Below are 17,373 nucleotides of genomic sequence, written 5' to 3'. Positions count from 1 at the left end.
CAGCGGAGTCATTACGGCCAATTATAGGACCTAATTGCTCTCAGCAGGCCTGAGAAATGAGTTGAAATGTGCAGAACTGTAGAAACTTTAGGCAACTGATTTTGCCTCTCCGATCAGTGTGTGCCTGTTTACAGCACTATATATCTTTCTCTCTCCAAATGTCACTGAGCCCTTTAGATGTTTATATTCACCACGAGAAGCCAGTTATAAAGATAAAGGAAATTTGTGCATTATAAATGCAATATCACTGTTTTAAACTTGACTGTTTTATATTATTTTTGTGTGATCAAGTGTTCCCCAAACTATTCCAACTTTACAAGAGAGATTGTGCTTATGTTCTTTTCACCTGTGGGTTATAAAAAATGTTGTATTCTGAAGACCCACAAAATATCAAAGACATTCTGTAGTTTATACACCGTGTTGCAAAGTGTTTACTGTACTATTTCAAAGCTTCTAAATAAATATAAAATATATATATTATATTATATAATTTTCCTAAAATGTGGTACAACTTAGTTGGTTTTTAAATGGATTCATACAGTCCACATCATATAATAAAGTAAAAGGTAATTCAGGGTCCCAAAGATAAACTTACTAAGAAAAAAATAATCATGAATAGTTTCCTTCCAGTTTTCGTATCTTATTCAACCCTGTTTTTCCTTGTTTAAAAGAAAATGAAGCTCTAAGCTGCAAAATTTTGTCAAGAACTCGTACTGATTTTCAATGCCAAAGATATAGCTGTCGATGTTATCAGAGGAACACTGAACATGTACTATCAAAATATCTAACAATCTACATTGTTTCGATTCTATTTCTATGGCTTTGAATTTAGAATCATTTAAAGATTTTATAAAGAATCTATAAATTCACCTGTATCTGTTGTTAGGAAAAAAAAAAAAAAAAACACTGGGTGTCTGTACATTCTGTGGTGTAAAATATCTAATTGAAAATTACTATTTTAAATGAAGTCTTCCATTATATAATTCACACAAAGTTTTATTTTACATAGTTTTACATAGTTTCGTGACTTCTAATAACACATGCATATAATATCTATAACTCTATATGAATATATAGAGGTACATAAATATCTGAACTGGTAAAGAATAACTATAAGATATAAAGGATCTCTAAATTTAAAACAAATTACATAAATTTGGAGACAGAAACATGGTACATTACTTTTAGTGTTATATGTGAAAATTTTATAGCTTAAATGTAGTCAGTGTTTTATTAATGAGAAAATTATTCATGAGTGAGCCTTGAAAAGTGAAGTTTGCTTTTTATGTTTATGTCAACAAGGTTAATTATTAAATTCAGTAAGATGCATTTTCCTTTCTTTTACATATTTTCCTTTTATTATACTGTTTGTTGCTTGTTGAAGTACAATTAAGAAAGAGAAAAATCAGAGGATGTGATAATATTCTAAGCAAAAACCAGATCTGTCACAGTTCCCCCTCTAAAAACTCCCTCAACATTATATCTAAATGTTTGCCAAACCCAAATTGCAGACTGATTTTGAAATATTTCCCTTAATTTTAACGGATCTTATGTTCGATGATAGTTTGAATCATGCTATGTTATTAAAGAACAGACTAAATTTAACAAGTAACAAATGTTTTCCACCTAATTTTATGTCATCTAAATGGGAATATTTTCCTAGATTTAACCTTAAAATGCATACATATATTCCTAGGTCCTTGATTTGTATATTTGAGTGATATCTTGGTATCACTCATTTTTCTTATCAGATTAGACATTAATATGTCATAATCCCAATTTATATATCAAAGTAATGTGTGTGATGTTCCAATCTTTTGGGGACCCTTTAAAAATAAATGAAGCTAATTGTCACATATGACACATAAAGCACACACACTCACTAGATCCAACAGTAAAATTTTCTTAAAATTTTGGCATTACTACATTAATATTTTAAATGATAGACTATTTTAGTATGGAAACATTTTTATATAATTTAAGTAGAAAAAAGTCTGTTGGTTGTAACTGCTTTTAAAACAAGAAAATTATTTTCTTCTTGAATCACTCTGCTTTAATTAAAACTTTTCACTCAACATTTTACAGTTATGGGGGAAACCCATATCCATCTGCCTTATTACATGCACTGAAAATAAGGTTATACTCACTTCTTATGTAACAGCTATATTAATTCACTTGACTTAAAGAAATTTTATTTAATTATTTAATCCTTTATATCATTATGTATAATTTCCCTTGAACCAACTTCTCATACCATATATTTGTCTATTTGTTTTTTTAATATATTATAGTAACCTGCTATACTAATTTGCATTTTAGTTCTTAAATTTTATCATCAATATATAAAAAAAAAAATTTACCAAATCTGTGGGATAAATAGAATGATTTAAACAAAAAATAATAAAAGATTAGCTATTAATCTATCTACTGCATCCAGAATAAGTCAGAAGTTACAACAGAGTAAGGATATGATTTTATTAAACATTTATCAAAATGTTATCTCCCAGTGAGGGGAACCTTGAGATGGAAAGATGCAACCGATCAATAATGAAGTTTTTCAAACAAACATTTATGAGATTTGTATGAAAAGGAATTTTAGAATAAGTTTTATAATTAATCTAGTCATCCTAATATCCAATCTTCCATAATTTTATACATATCAAAGGAAAATAATGTCCAAATTATTAGGCAGTATTTCATCAGTGAATTATTTCAGAAAATAATAATCATGACATTTACTTCTTGTTAACATGGCTAGTTTTAGAGTAGTAAAAAGTCAATATTTTTCTGTGGAAACAGTGTCTTGATGTTTCAGAGGTATGTCAAATGACAATTTTTAGAAATATTCCATCTGTATGTAAAATTCTAATTTTTAACTTGAGAACATAAGTTTGTGACATCATTTTAAATCAAATATTTAAATATCACATCAGAATTACTTTACAGATATAATGATGTCTGCATCATTATAAGTGTATCATCTTTCTTGGTAAATACTAAGGAAGTATGCATATTTTATTTTATGAAGATATTAAATGCAATGCCTTTATCAAACATTGCAAATTAAGTGCTATGGTAGAAGATTTAAAGATTTTAATTACTTTTTCTCCTGTTTCATTTCTTAATAGTGTTATAATTTGCTGTCGGGTCGTTTGTAATGTAGAAACCCTCCTGCATCTCCTGTAAGAGGTGGAAAGAAAATCCTCACAATTTTGATATAAACTTTAATAACTGTGCATTAATTGTACCATTTTACCTTCCAAAAGTTATTTACTGGAGTAAAGTTCATCTTTAATATAATTATTCAGTCAGAATGTTGCAAGTGTTAAGTAGGATAAAGAAAATTACTCATGTTACTGACTGATAATAGCACTGTTATTTGTCATTGCATGTGTTTTTTTTCTCCCCTTTATATTTCTGTGTGTGTGTGTTTAATACCCGAGGAGTTCAAAGATACTGAAAACATTGATATACTTGATAATTTTTCTGAAAATCTTATATTTTTCATATTGCAATTTCTTGGGTTATTTATCTTTTTCAACTCTAATTTTGTAGTGTTAAAGGCTTTGCACTTAACATCCTTTTTATGTTCCTTTTTAACAAGGAAAAACAGAAAATCACAAAATTCCATATTTTTTATGCCATGGAGTAGTAAAATTATTTTATATATTGTTAGCATTTCAAGGAATATCCCTCTGCTAGGTCAAACAAAAATCCTTAGACAGTAATTTGTGAAACTACTGTTTGGTAGAGTATTTTTGTTTTCTTCTAAAACTTGGCATAGGTTTTAGATTATAGCATTCTTTGAGAATGCTGGTAGATGGGTGCCGCCAGAGTATTGCAGGCAATAATATGACTAAAATTCTAATACCTTTAGTGTGCATGCATGTATTTCTAACCACTGCTATTTTTTAAGTATTTGTAAAATTAGAAAAATGGCTTTTATTTCTTGAAAACTTGTCACATGCTCAGTTTGAAGTTTTACACTCCAGATGTTTTTGAGTTGCATGAAAATAATGCATTAATGATGCAAAAATATTGAATTTTCACATGAGACTCAAAAATTTCTGAATGATAGAACTCAGACTTCCAATACATCCGTACATCCTTGAGCTGAAAGTAAGCAGGGAATTTCAGCTCTAAACACATTTTTGAGACAGTTATCTGTGAGTGAAAACAGGGTATTATAACAAAAGATGAGTTTAAATCTTAACTATAGTGTTTGTTACTGTGAATGCTATAATGATACCTAAGTAAAATGAGTGTAAATGTAATATATTATTTTATACTGCTGTATACATATGAAATAAATAAAACTAGGATACATATTATGCCATTTTTCCATGCATGGATCTTCCACTTACGCCTGTGGGAGCTTTGGATAAAAATCAGTGGCAAAATATGGCTCTAAGTTTAAAAACAACTAATGCTGATTTAGTAATTTTAGTCTTAATATATCAGGTCTAAGGGGACATCTGTTCAAAACTGTCTCATTTGAAGCAACATATGCTAGGTTTAAAGGATTTCACTATATTTATAGCTTTGAAAGTAGGCATTTAGTTCCATATGATTCTCATGATACCCACAATGAATATTATATATATATATATATATATATATATATATATATATATATATATATTTCCACCTGATGTTATATTTCTTTTTAATTTTTAAGTGGTAGTAATACAAAGGTCCACAAGGATTAATACAAAGTTTTTATATAGGATATGAGTGCCTTCAAGCAATAAAAGAAAAAACACTTTATCTAAAATTTAGAAACAAACTATTTCATATTTAAAGTTGATAGAAACATAAAAAAATCATATGGGTATCATTTCCCAAGACAAAAATATGAATTAAGGAATAGACTTTTCTCTAATGTGAAAACATCTGAATGAATCTTATAGAAATTTACATTCTGAAATAGCTAAAATGTAATAGAAGAAATGTATGCTTCTTAACCCCACGTGTGGATTGTATAAATTATTTTCTTGAGTTCAAACCACACATATCTGGACAGAGGTTCATTTTATGAAGCAAAGAAGGAGAAGACTAGGTATTTGAACAACTAATAATGCCAATGCTATGGTGGGAAAGAACTGAATAAAATATACAGGAATGATAGTTCTCAATGAAACGTTAACAGCTATAACCACAAGTTGCTTTGGTTCCCCTATAGACCTGTATCTCCTACCCCTTATTATTATACTTTCTGGGAATCATATCATGGACTCTTCTATTTAACCCAGATTATGAATTTTCAGAGGTAAAATTAAATTTTTTATATTACAAACGTAAATTAAGTTTTGCCAATGAGGGGAAGTAACATGGTAATATCTGTCTTCAAGAAAATTCTAGTTTGCTTTGGGAATGAAAGAAATGAGGAGAATATTAAATAATAAAATAAGCAAATAATTAAGTGATTACATTTGTGGTCAAAACCCAACAGTGGGTCATGAGAGCAATTCAATATTTTAAGATGACAACATTAAATCAAAAATAAGTAAATGGAATAGGAAAAAATTGCATAGAAAAGTATCAAAACTCATCACTCATGGTAAAAGCCAATAATTCTTTGTAAAACATTTTTCAGATATATGTGTGAAATAGGTCACTATGTGAAATGTATTTCTTGCTGTGAACATTGTCCTAAATGTTAGAAAAGCACTGCACCATATGATCTCTATTTCAAATTTAAACTTTTTGAATGCTGTGAAAAGACAGGCAAGATCTTTTTGAAAAGTCACTTCGCATCTGAATCTTAATCTTTACCTTTGCAAAATATGGAGAAGTACGCTTAGTTGTAGAATTTTTGTGAGAATTAGGTGAATTGATGCATGTGAAATGCGTAGCACAATGTTAACACACCATTAAGTGGCATATTTTATTATTAATATTGTTTTCCATTACTTTATTCTTGGTTACCTAAAGTATGGAATACAGTCTGAGAATGGAAATAATTCATTTCTCAAAATTCCAGACTGCTTTAGAGTTGTATTTAAGCAGTACTAATTTCAAAACCTCAAGATGAAAAGAGACCTGATTTTGATATCCACTCATCAGCTCAGCCCATGTGTGCCTCTCTATTTATTGGTGGTACAGAGTCCAGGAAGTCAAAATCACAGCTGCTGAGTTCTAGTCATCTCCCTCAACTCTTTTTTTGCAAATCTCAAGTTGCCCTCTATCCCTACTAAAGAAAAAAATATATGTATGTTTGCACTAGGCCATATTTACCTGATTTTTTGACCTGACCCCAATGTGCTTTCTGAATATCATTCTAGTTCCATGCAAATAAATGTGGGTTGGAATTAACTGCATATCTGACAGAATCACATTTTTTGCATATGACATTATAAATATTATAAAAATGAATTTGGGCAGCATTTACTATCTGCTCAGTGGAAATTGGATTTCTTTTTTAATGGTTCTGATTGTAGACTTCTTGAAGTTGTCCTTTCTTAGCCTGACAGACCCTGTTCTCCAGAGCTGTCCTTTGGCTGTGCAAAAAGTTTAAACATTTTTCTTTTTTCTATTTAATCAATTGGAAGTTTTATGTCCTTGTCACAAAAATATGATTTAAATTTATCAGTTAAAATAAGGCAGTTCATATTCAACTATGACTAAGTTAATGTTTCTAAGGGAACATTTATATTTTAAAGGAAATTTATTAATCCATGTGAAAATTTCTATTGAGAATATTGTGTAGATGAAGATACTTTTTGTCTTATTTCCTTTTAACTTCTGTACTTTTGAGAGCAGTTGATAATCATTGGGCAAGTCCTCAAGGAATCCACTTAGGAGTAAGCATTTACTTAACATTGCCATCACCTAGTCTGCAGCACAACTCCCATTCCCTCCCCTTCCTGTATCAGTGTGAGTGACTCTCTTAATCATGACAATGGAAAGAATATGATTGTTGACAGGGTGAATCGCATAAACCTGAAATTCTGAATTTAATTCTAAAAGTGTGAAACTGTCATTCTCACTTGTGTTTCCTAATTAACAATGGAGTGAATGGCAACTTTCAAAGTTTTCTGGCAATTCTTTCTCTCAAAATTGATATCCGTGTGTGTGTATGTGTGTGATGGGTAGGTATTAATCAACAACAAAAGAAACTCATATGGGTGAATACATGAAGAGAAAAAATTGTATTATAGGCAAACAAATTCTGTGCCCTTCCATTAATTAATGTTTAGAATATCAAAATGCCTGGTTGAAAGGTAATAATATTTGATTGTCAACAAGCTGGTTTGGGCTTTTCCACACTTGGGCAATCAGTGATCAATTTTTTTTGACATTTTGTGAAAACCACCCTTATTTATTACTGGGCTACATAGACCACAAAGAGACAGTACAGTGGTTACAGTAAAATACACTGAGTCAGGATGAATTAGAGAGAGAAAGTGAGAAACGAGAGAGGGAGAAAGAAAGAGACTATGATCATCTTCCTTCATTCTGTGGTTTTAAGAGACTGAGAAGCAGTTTTGATTTCTGAAGTCCGTGTAGTCATATACATATGTAAGTTAAAACATGGTGAAAAGTAATAAAAATAAATGATTGTTGAATAATTCTTGTTAAAATATGACAAAGAATGAAAGAAAGTGATGCAGTATGCCCTAGGAAGTAGTAAAAAAGAGAAGAAATACATAAATTTTATTTCAAAATACAGTAATACCAAACTCTTTCATTGAGATGCCTGAAGAGATACTTCCTTTGTTTCCATTGTTTCTTTGACAAAAGATGTATGGATTCATGTGCCCGTGTTTGCAAATATTACTCAGTTCAAAGATGTCTCAATGATCCTAAGATAATGTACTTGTAATTATAGGAACCAGAACAAGGGAAGAATTGGTGATACCATTAGCAAATCATGTGGAATCATGTGACACCGTCATAACATTTCATAAATCTATACAACAAGGCTGTAGCCCTGTGATTATCAGTTCAGGGTATAGCTGCTGAGGTGGGAAGCAAGTTTTCAACTGCAAATCAGTTACATGGAGTGAACAAGGTGTACATAGTAGGCATTTTAAAATATTAGTCTTTAGATATTAGCATTTTAGATATCAGCACAGAGTTTTAGTTTAAGATGTAACATTTCTTTTAACACTCTTAATAGAAGAGTCTATTCCAGCATGAGATATAACAATTGAAAGATAAAAATAAATGCTTCAAATTACTACGAATTACCCAACTTAGATTTAGTAAGATAACTCATAAGGACAGACCGAAAGTTGTAAATCTCTAGTTAGACAACAAATGAGCACAATTAACTTCAGATTGGGATAGTAAAAATGGAGGGGGAAGGACAGAATTGAGAGACATGTCAAATAATAGATAGATTGAAATTCCTCTCGGATTAAATGGTCAGCTGACTGATGAGGGAGAGGGAGAAGTTATCACTGAGATTTGTTTTTTGCCTCAGTAGATCTTGCTGCCTTTAAGCAAGACAATACAAAAGAAAAAAAAAAAAAAGGTTTATGGAGAAGGTAATCTTATTTGTAGAAGAGCTTGCTAACTTTCTCCTTATCATTCAAGCTTTATTAAGCTTGTTATCCAAATGGGACCTGATATGCCTTATGTATTAACATTCCCAGAGAATTCTAGACTTTTATCCTTATGTCCCATGAAAGTCTTTCTACTGTATTCTACTTTATTCTTTGTGTGATAATTGATTATTATTACTATTTAAATTATACTTCTTAAGTTAATTTTTTCATTAATTATGTTTATTGGAAATCATTCTATAAATACATAATATGTAAATTATAAATTTTTATTTTTATTATTTTTATTTATTTATTTTTTTTTTTTTGCGGTACGTGGGCCTCTCACCATTGTGGCCTCTCCCATTGCGGAGCACAGGCTCCGGACGCGCAGGCTCAGTAGCCATGGCTCACGGGCCCAGCCGCTCCGCAGCACGCGGGATCCTCCCGGACTGGGGCACAAACCCGTGTCCCCTGCATCGGCAGGCGGACTCCCAACGACTGCGCCACCAGGGAGGCCCAAATTATAAATATTTTTAAAGTTTTTTTTCCTGTATAACTTTGGCTACTGTATATGCCAAAAATGGTCATGACCAATTTAAAGAGGATACAGATTAAACCAAACCCTCTGGCTCTTTTTTGTGACACATACATGACACTTACATAATGAAGAGGAAGCCATGTAAATAAAAATACATAAAAGACATAATAAGTGTAAAAAACTTATTTTTTTAATCTTCCTTTTGCATCTTCCTTTAGCAGCTATTTTTGAAAAAGTCATAACACTTTCATGTTTTTGGCCCATATTCATAAACTATTATCTGACCTCACTTAGCAATTAATCTTATTTTCTGTTTTGTTTTGTTTATAAGTGGACCCTGAAGAATAATAGAATTTTAGTGCAGAACAGAACCTTGAAAATATTCTGACCCTTATCCTACCTATGAAGATAAGACAAATACAGACCAACTGATGGAAGAACCTAACCATAAACCTAACTCTTTTATCCAGACCCTTTCTCTTAACTCTGAGTTCTGGGTCTAGGGCAGGATATGCTTCCAGTCTCTGTGTTTTATTTTAACTTGAAATCCTAGGAGTAACTATACTTAAAAATAAACAAATAAGTTATAGCATCTAGAACTTCATTTATGTTTTAAAATTTCAATGTTCTCCCTGTCACATGCTCATTGGTAAGGATGATTCTCGTGTATAAGACACCATGAAATTTGGACTAAGAAACTAAAGTCAGTTCTGACTGTCCTTTTGTGATTTATTTTTAGAATGTTGTTTTAATATATGCATTTCTATTCACCTTAACAACATGTTATGTGGGCAGTGAATAAGCAAAACTAGAGTCAAACAAATATGAGTACATCTCCCAGAGAAATCATATTTAACAAACTGCTGCTTCACCAAGAATACATCTGAATAATCTGATTTTACAAAATTCACATCATCTCACCCAATAAGTTCACCCAATGTAGCTCAACTTACTTCAACTCATTTCGTCAAATACTGAAAAATAAATGTTAGGAAAAGGGTAGTTTTAATGATCAACTATCCACCCTATTGATGAGGGAGAGATTTCCACCCTCGGGTTATAAGATGGAGAACACATGGCATCTGAAGCTGGACAGACAGGTGAAATTGACAACAATCTATTAGTCACATATTCTCACAGCTTGAGGAGGAAGGACACCACACAAAACACAGGGCCACAGTGGGGTTACAGTCAGGGACAGAATGAAAACCAGGGGCTATGAGAAGCAGGCTTTTCTGGTATCAAAAGGGAGAGTTTCTCCTTGGTTCCTACTGGAGGATGTGATTGGCCTGTTTGAATTCAATGGGACTGGCAAGGAAATGCTACTCCTTGTTATGTCAGACGTCAAGGCAGCGCATAACATTTGGCCTTAATTTTAGCCCTTAGACCATGATTGACTCCTTGATGCCTTGCCATCGATTTTTATGTTGGTGATGAATTGAGATTTCTAGGGAGTAGAAATGCCTCTTTAGGATGTGAAATAGGCACTTGAGGAGGAAGAGGGCCACATAGTGAGGTGGTTTTCAAAAACATGAACTTTAGAGGTGTTCATTTTATAGCCAATAAGGGAAATTGAGGAATCTTTGTGGCATTGTAGAGGGAGTGCTTGTGGCTTCAGACTAATCCATGCCTGTGGCAATAGCAGGGGGTCCATTTGCTCTCATGCAAGGGGGCATTATATCTCTCAATTAAACTGACTGTCTGCGGTTCAGTGGGGACATGGGAGGTACATTGAATAACTTCTTCAAGAGCCCAACTTGTCAATTTTGAGAGGTGAAATGAATGCCTTGGCCTTTATCTATTATGATCATTGGAATTCTGAAGGGGATAAGGAGTGTTCTGATGAGGACTTGAATTGGGGGCTTAGTACAGGTGGTGACATCTCTACCTTTATTTATAGTTCAGGTCCTTGTGAGGCAAGAGATTCCCAGAGTCCTTTATCTCAAAGGTAAGTTCTCTGGTGGTCCAGTGGTTAGGACTCCGTGCTTTCACTGCCATGGCTCAGGTTCAGTCTCTGGTTGGAGAACTGAGATCCCACAAGCTATGTGTTTTGGCCAAGAAATTAAAAAATAAATAAATTTTTAAAAAAGAGGGCAACTCTTAAGTAAGAGTTAATAAAAATGTGCTGTATAGTAAATGGGGTCATTTACTGGCCTGGGTCTCTGGTGTTAAGATGATTGTCTGATGTGTGGCCAACTGTGCTGGCTCTTAGATCCTGTCATTTATCAGGGACATCCTGGATTAGGAATGGAAAGCAGCAACATTCCACTGAGCTCCATCATATGTAATGGCAACAGTATGGTCTGTAAAGCATATAAAGTCCCATTAATGGTCACTCAGTTGCTCCCAAGGGAATCTCCGGGTTGCCAAGGGGTCTGGGAGTTCGTTGACCTCCTCTAGCAGCGTGGCATCTGACAAGGGACTGAGGAGAAGTGAGGCTATCCCATCCTGCAGGTGGATATGTCAGAGGGTCCGAGTTTCGGTCCAGCCTATAGACAGGAGGCCATGGTCACTGTGCAGAGCTGATAGACTCCTGGTTGCTTCCATAACCTGAGGCATAAGGGCCAGCTTTGAGTGGGAGCATAGATGTCCAGGGTTTGTGAGAGACTCTTTTCAGAAGAGCTTAGCACGTGGCCAACAGTCACCACTCTAATGGTACATAGCGCAAGGCCAAGGAGGGCAGCTTCCTGTATGAGAATTCATAGGAAATTTATGGCCTTCATAGGTGGTCCAGAGACTCCAGGAGCCATGAGAAGAGGTTGCTACAGTCTCTACAGTGAAGGAATCCCTGGGAATCCCTGAGTACACTTAAGGGAGTAACTGCGGATTTCAAATTGGACAGACTCTTGACCATTTTGTTTGAAGGTTCCCCAATAAAGGTGGGCTGATTTGAAAGTAACTGCATAAATGGGCTTAAGTAAAATTTGTAAATAAGTAATATGTTGCCTCCAGGTCTCCCAAAGACCTAAAAGATGTTGGGCTGTATAAACATTGTATGTGCTAAGAAGGATCAATTGTTGTTTCTTTCAATGTCGGGATGGGGCAGTCCTCAGTTTACCAAAGGATTTTCAGGAATTTAACAGAAGTTACAGGGCCTACCATTATGTAGAAGACAATGACCCATCCCCATTTTGTGAGCCTTTGTGAGAATTTATATGTCCAAACATATGTGTCTAACAAATCTTCTCAGAAGATGTCATCAAGGTAATATAATACCTGTGTTCCTGGAGAAGGGTGCATGCAATTCTTATCTTAGCAGCAAAGACTGTGTGTGATAGCAAGGCTGCTGAGGTCCCATGGGTAGCCTGATAAAGGTGTATTGTGTTACTTTGGAGGTGAGGGCAAACTGTGGCTTAGAGGTTGTTGAAATAGGCATTGAACATTGTAGCCAAATCTATAATAGCAAATTCGGTATTGGTTGCTGATTGGATTGAATCAGTAATTTAAAAAAAAATATTGGGCATTGAGTGTGGGAATCTTATTGAAAGGAACCACAGCATTAAGGTTGCAGTAATCCACCATTCATTCTTGCCAGGTTTAAGAACAGGCCAATTTGCATTGTTAAATGGAGAAGCAGGGGAGATAATCACTCCTTCACTTATTAGGTCTTATATAAGGTTTTAATACTTGAAGGCCCTCTGTCCCTTCCTTCTGTCCTTCCTTTTTCCTTCCTTCCTACTTCCTTCCTTTCCCTTTTATTTTTTTCCCTCGCCACTGGATTCATTTGGTGGTGGTGGTAGTGATGGGGGAGGGGTTCTTTCTATCCTGCTCATATTTATAATTTCTTTTTTCTAGAAAGTCTCAAATCAGTATCATCACTATTGTAGCCTCACCCAAGGCAACGATTGTATTATAGAATTTAAGGATCCCCTGCCTCTGCCATAGGGATGTCACGGGTGTTTTTCCCTATAATCCTGAGAATTAAGATCTTTGTTGAAACAGAGAAGGAGCTAAAACAGTGGCATAGCAGAAGGCTTCTGGACCCAAAACCCAGGGGTCAATTGCTCAAAATCAGCCTCTGCTATATACCTATGGGCTTCCTCCTTTTCCTTTTTTTTTTTTTTTTTTTTTTTCTCTTTCTCTCTGTACAATTTTCTCATAATATTTTGGCTGTATAGTCATGTAAAGTACTCATGGCTTTCAGTTTTTGTCTACATCGGATCACCCTTGCAGCAGACCTCATGGGCTGTTGAAAGAAAGAGTTTGGAGGCTGAGCTGCCCACTTGTAGACAGCCATCTCCTCCTCCAGGGAGTGTCAGGAAAAGTCCACAGTCAGGGTCCACCTCCAGGAAGGTCATTTTGTCTGAGGTGTTCACTGGGTAATCAAACCTTGTGATCAGATTAGCCCTTTGGCCTACTGATCACCAGCAGCACTGAGACCAGGCACATTGACTAGGAGAGGCTTTTGATTGGAAGAACAGTTGTGTCATTGCCTCCATTGTTTTGGAAGGGGCTGGTACCCAATGCTCTTTCCACTTCTCATTATTATTATTGTTTTCTATCATTGCCTGGGCCACATGTTGCCACAGATATGTACAATGATACCCTTGGGGGTCAGGAAAATACACAGGACTGCAGCAAGGGAAACAGTAGCACAAGTAGCTACCTTGCCTAAATAATTCTTGTTAGGTGATTTGGGTGTCATGCTTAAATCTCCCTATGGTGGTGATCTCCTTTTCCACAACATTTATAATGAGCCATCCCTGGGTTCCTCCTAAGGGTGTACAATCACAAATACTGTCTATATGCCTGCCCCAAGCAGCTAGTGATGGTTACTGAGTTAGACTCAGTGGCCAGAAAGCTCTAGCTTATCCATGGTAAGGGGGACTCAAGCACCAAATGACCAGTTAAGGGGCTACATTGCCTCTTTTTTTAAAGGCAGAAATCCCAGAGACCATCTGCCAAAGACAGACTGAACGTCACAGAACATCGTGTATAGGTATAGTCAGCTAACAACAATTCTTGTTCTCTTGAGAACAAAAGCATTTTCAGGGGACTTCCCTGGTGGCACAGCAGATAAAATTCCACACTCCCAATGTAGGGGCCCGGGATCGATCCCTGGTGAAGGAATTAGATCCCACATGCATGCTGCAACTAAGAGTTTGCATGCCACAACTAAGGAGCTGGTGAGCTGCAACTAAGGAGCCTGTCTGCCACAACTAAGACCCGGCACAACTAACTAACTAACTAAATATTAAAAATAAAAAAAAAACTGGTATCAAAAATACTTCCAAGTTGGGGGGGGACCTTCAAGATAGTGGAGGAGTAAGACATGGAGATCACCTTCCTCCCCACAAATACATCAAAAATACATCTACATGTGGAATAACTCCTACTGAACACTGGCAGAAGACCTCAGACTTCGCAAAAGGCATGAAACTCCCCACGTACCTGGGTAGGGCAAAAGAAAAAAGAATAAAAAGAGACAAAAGAATAGGGGTGGGACCTGCAACAGTGGGAGGGAGCTGTGAAGGAGGAAAGGTTTCCACACACTAGGAAGACTGCTCACTGGCGGGAATGGGGTATAGCTTCGGAGCCACAGAGGAGAGCACAGCAACAGGGGTGCGGAGGGCAAAGTGGAGAGATGCCTGCAGAGGATCGGTGCCAACTGGCACTCACCAGCCTGAGAGGCTTGTCTGCTCACCCGCTGGGGTGGGCAGGGGCTGGGAGCTGAGGCTCAGGCTTTGGTCGGAGCGCAGGGAGAGGATGGGGATTGGCTGCATGGACACAGCCTGAAGGGGGCTAGTGCACCACAGCTAGCCGGGAGGGAGTCCGGGAAAAAGTCTGCACCTGCCGAAATGGCAAGAGCCCATTGTTTCAGGGTGTGCGAGGAGGGGGGATTCAGAGCACCGCCTAAACGAGGGTCACAGGATGGGCTCAAGCCACGGCTATCAGTTCAGACCACAGAGACGGGCATGAGATGCTAAGGCTGCTCCTGCAGCCACCAAAATCCTGGGTGCAAGCACAGGTGACTATCCACACCACCCCCTGGGAGACTGTTCAGCCCGCCACTGCCAGGGTCCTGTGATCCAGGGACAACTACTCTGGGAGAACACATGGTGCGCCTCAGGCTGGTGCAACGTCACACAGGCCTCTGCCACCGCAGACTCAACCTGCATTCCAAATATAACTACTGTACCCCTCCCTCCCCTGGCCTGAATAAGCAAGAGCCCCCTAATCAGCCGCTGCTTTAACACCCTCCTGTCTGGGCGCGAACAGATGCCTGAGGGCGATGCACATGCAGAGGTGGGGCCAAATCCAAAGCTGAGACCCGGGAGCTGTGCGAACAAGAAGAGAAAGGGAAATCTCTCCCAGCAGCCTCAGGAGCAGCAGATTAAATCCCCACAATCAAGTTGATGTACCCTGCATCTGTAGAATACCTGAGTAGACAATGAATCATCCCAAAAGTGTGACAGTGGACTTTGGGAACAACTGTAGACTTGGAGTTTGCTGTCTGAGACTGATTTGTTTCTGATATTCATATTTATCTTAGTTTAGTGTTTAGCTCTTGTTAACATTGGTGGATTTGTTTATTGGTTTGATTGTTCTCTTCTTTTTATTATTATTTTTAATAACTTTTTTTCTTTTTTTCTTTATTAATTTATTTCATTTCTTTCTTTTTTTCCTCTCTTTTCTTCTGGGAAATGTGGCTGAAAGGGTCTTGGTGCTCCGGCCTGGTGTCAGGTCAGAGCCTCTGAGGTGGGAGAGCCAAGATCAGGACATTGGACAATAAGAGACCTCCCAGCCCCAAGTAATATCAATTGGCAAGAGCTCTCCCAGAGATCTCCAACTCAACGCTAAGACCCAGCTCCACCCAATGGCCAGTGATTACAGTGCTGGACACCCCATGCCAAACAACTAGCAAGACAGGAACACAACCCCACCCATTAGCAGAGAGGCTGCCTAAATTCATACTATGTTCACAGACACCCCAAAACCCACCACTGTGCGTGGCCCTGCCCACAAGAAAGACAAGATCCAGCCCTGCCCATCAGAACACAGGCACCAGTCCCTTCCACCAGGAAGCCTACACAAGCCACTGAACCAACCTTACCCACTCGGGGCAGACAACAAAAACAACAGAAACTACGAACCTGCAGCCTGTGAAAAGGAGACCCCAAACACAGTAAGTTAAACAAAATGAGAAGACAGAGAAGCACACAGCAGATGAAGGAGCAAGGTAAAAACCCACCAGACCAAACAAATGAAGAGGAAATAGGCAGTCTACCTGAAAAAGAATTCAGAGTAATGATAGTAAAGGTGATCCAAAATCTTGCAAATAGAATGGAGAAAACACAAGAAACATTTAAAAAGGACCTAGAAGAACTAAAGAGCAAACAAACAGTGATGAACAACACAATAAATGAAATTTAAAATTCTCGAGGGAAGCAACAGCAGAATAACTGAGGCAGAAGAATGGATAAGTGACCTGGAAGATAAAATGGTGGAAATAACTACCACAGAGCAGAATAAAGAAAAAAGAATGAAAAGAATTGAGGACAGTCTCAGAGACCTCTGGGACAACATTAAATGCACCAACATTTGAATTATAGGGGTTCCAGAAGAAGAAGAGAAAAAGAAAGTGTCTGAGAAAGTATTTGAAGAGATTATAGTTGAAAACTTCCCTAACATGGGAAAGGAAATAGTCAATCAAGTCCAGGAAGCACAGAGAGTCCCATAAAGGATAAATCCAAGGAGAAACACGCCAAGACACAAGTTAATCAAACTATCAAAAATTAACTACAAAGAAAAAATATTAAAGGCAGCAAGGGAAAAACAACAAATAACATACAAGGGAATCCCCATCAGGTTAACAGCTGATCTTTCAGCAGAAACTCTGCAAGCCAGCAGGGAGTGGCAGGACATATTTAAAGTGATAAAAGGGAAAAACCTACAACCAAGATTACTCTACCCAGCAAGGATCTCATTCAGATTCGATGGAGAAATTAAAACCTTTATAGACAAGCAAAAACTAAGAGAATTCAGCACCACCAAACCAGCTTTACAACAAATGCTAAAGGAACTTCTCTAGGCAGGAAAAACAAGAGAAGGAAAAGACCTACAGAAACAAACTCAAAACAATTAAGAAAATGGTAATAGGAACATACATATCCATAATTACCTTAAATGTAAGTGGATTAAATTCTCCAACCAAAAGACATAGACTGGCTGAATGGATACAAAAACAAGACCCATATATATGCTGTTTACCAGACACCTACTTCAGACCTAGGGACACATACAGACTGACAGTGAGGGATGGAAAAAGATATTCCATGCAAATGGAAATCAAAAGAAAGCTGGAGCAGCAATTCTCATATCAGACAGAATAGATTTTAAAAT

Source organism: Mesoplodon mirus (genome assembly GCF_964341445.2).
Source record: "Mesoplodon mirus genome assembly, chromosome: 2".
Taxonomy (NCBI): domain Eukaryota; kingdom Metazoa; phylum Chordata; class Mammalia; order Artiodactyla; family Ziphiidae; genus Mesoplodon; species Mesoplodon mirus.
The sequence above is the reverse complement of the archived record's forward strand: the minus strand, read 5'-3'. Positions refer to the sequence as shown.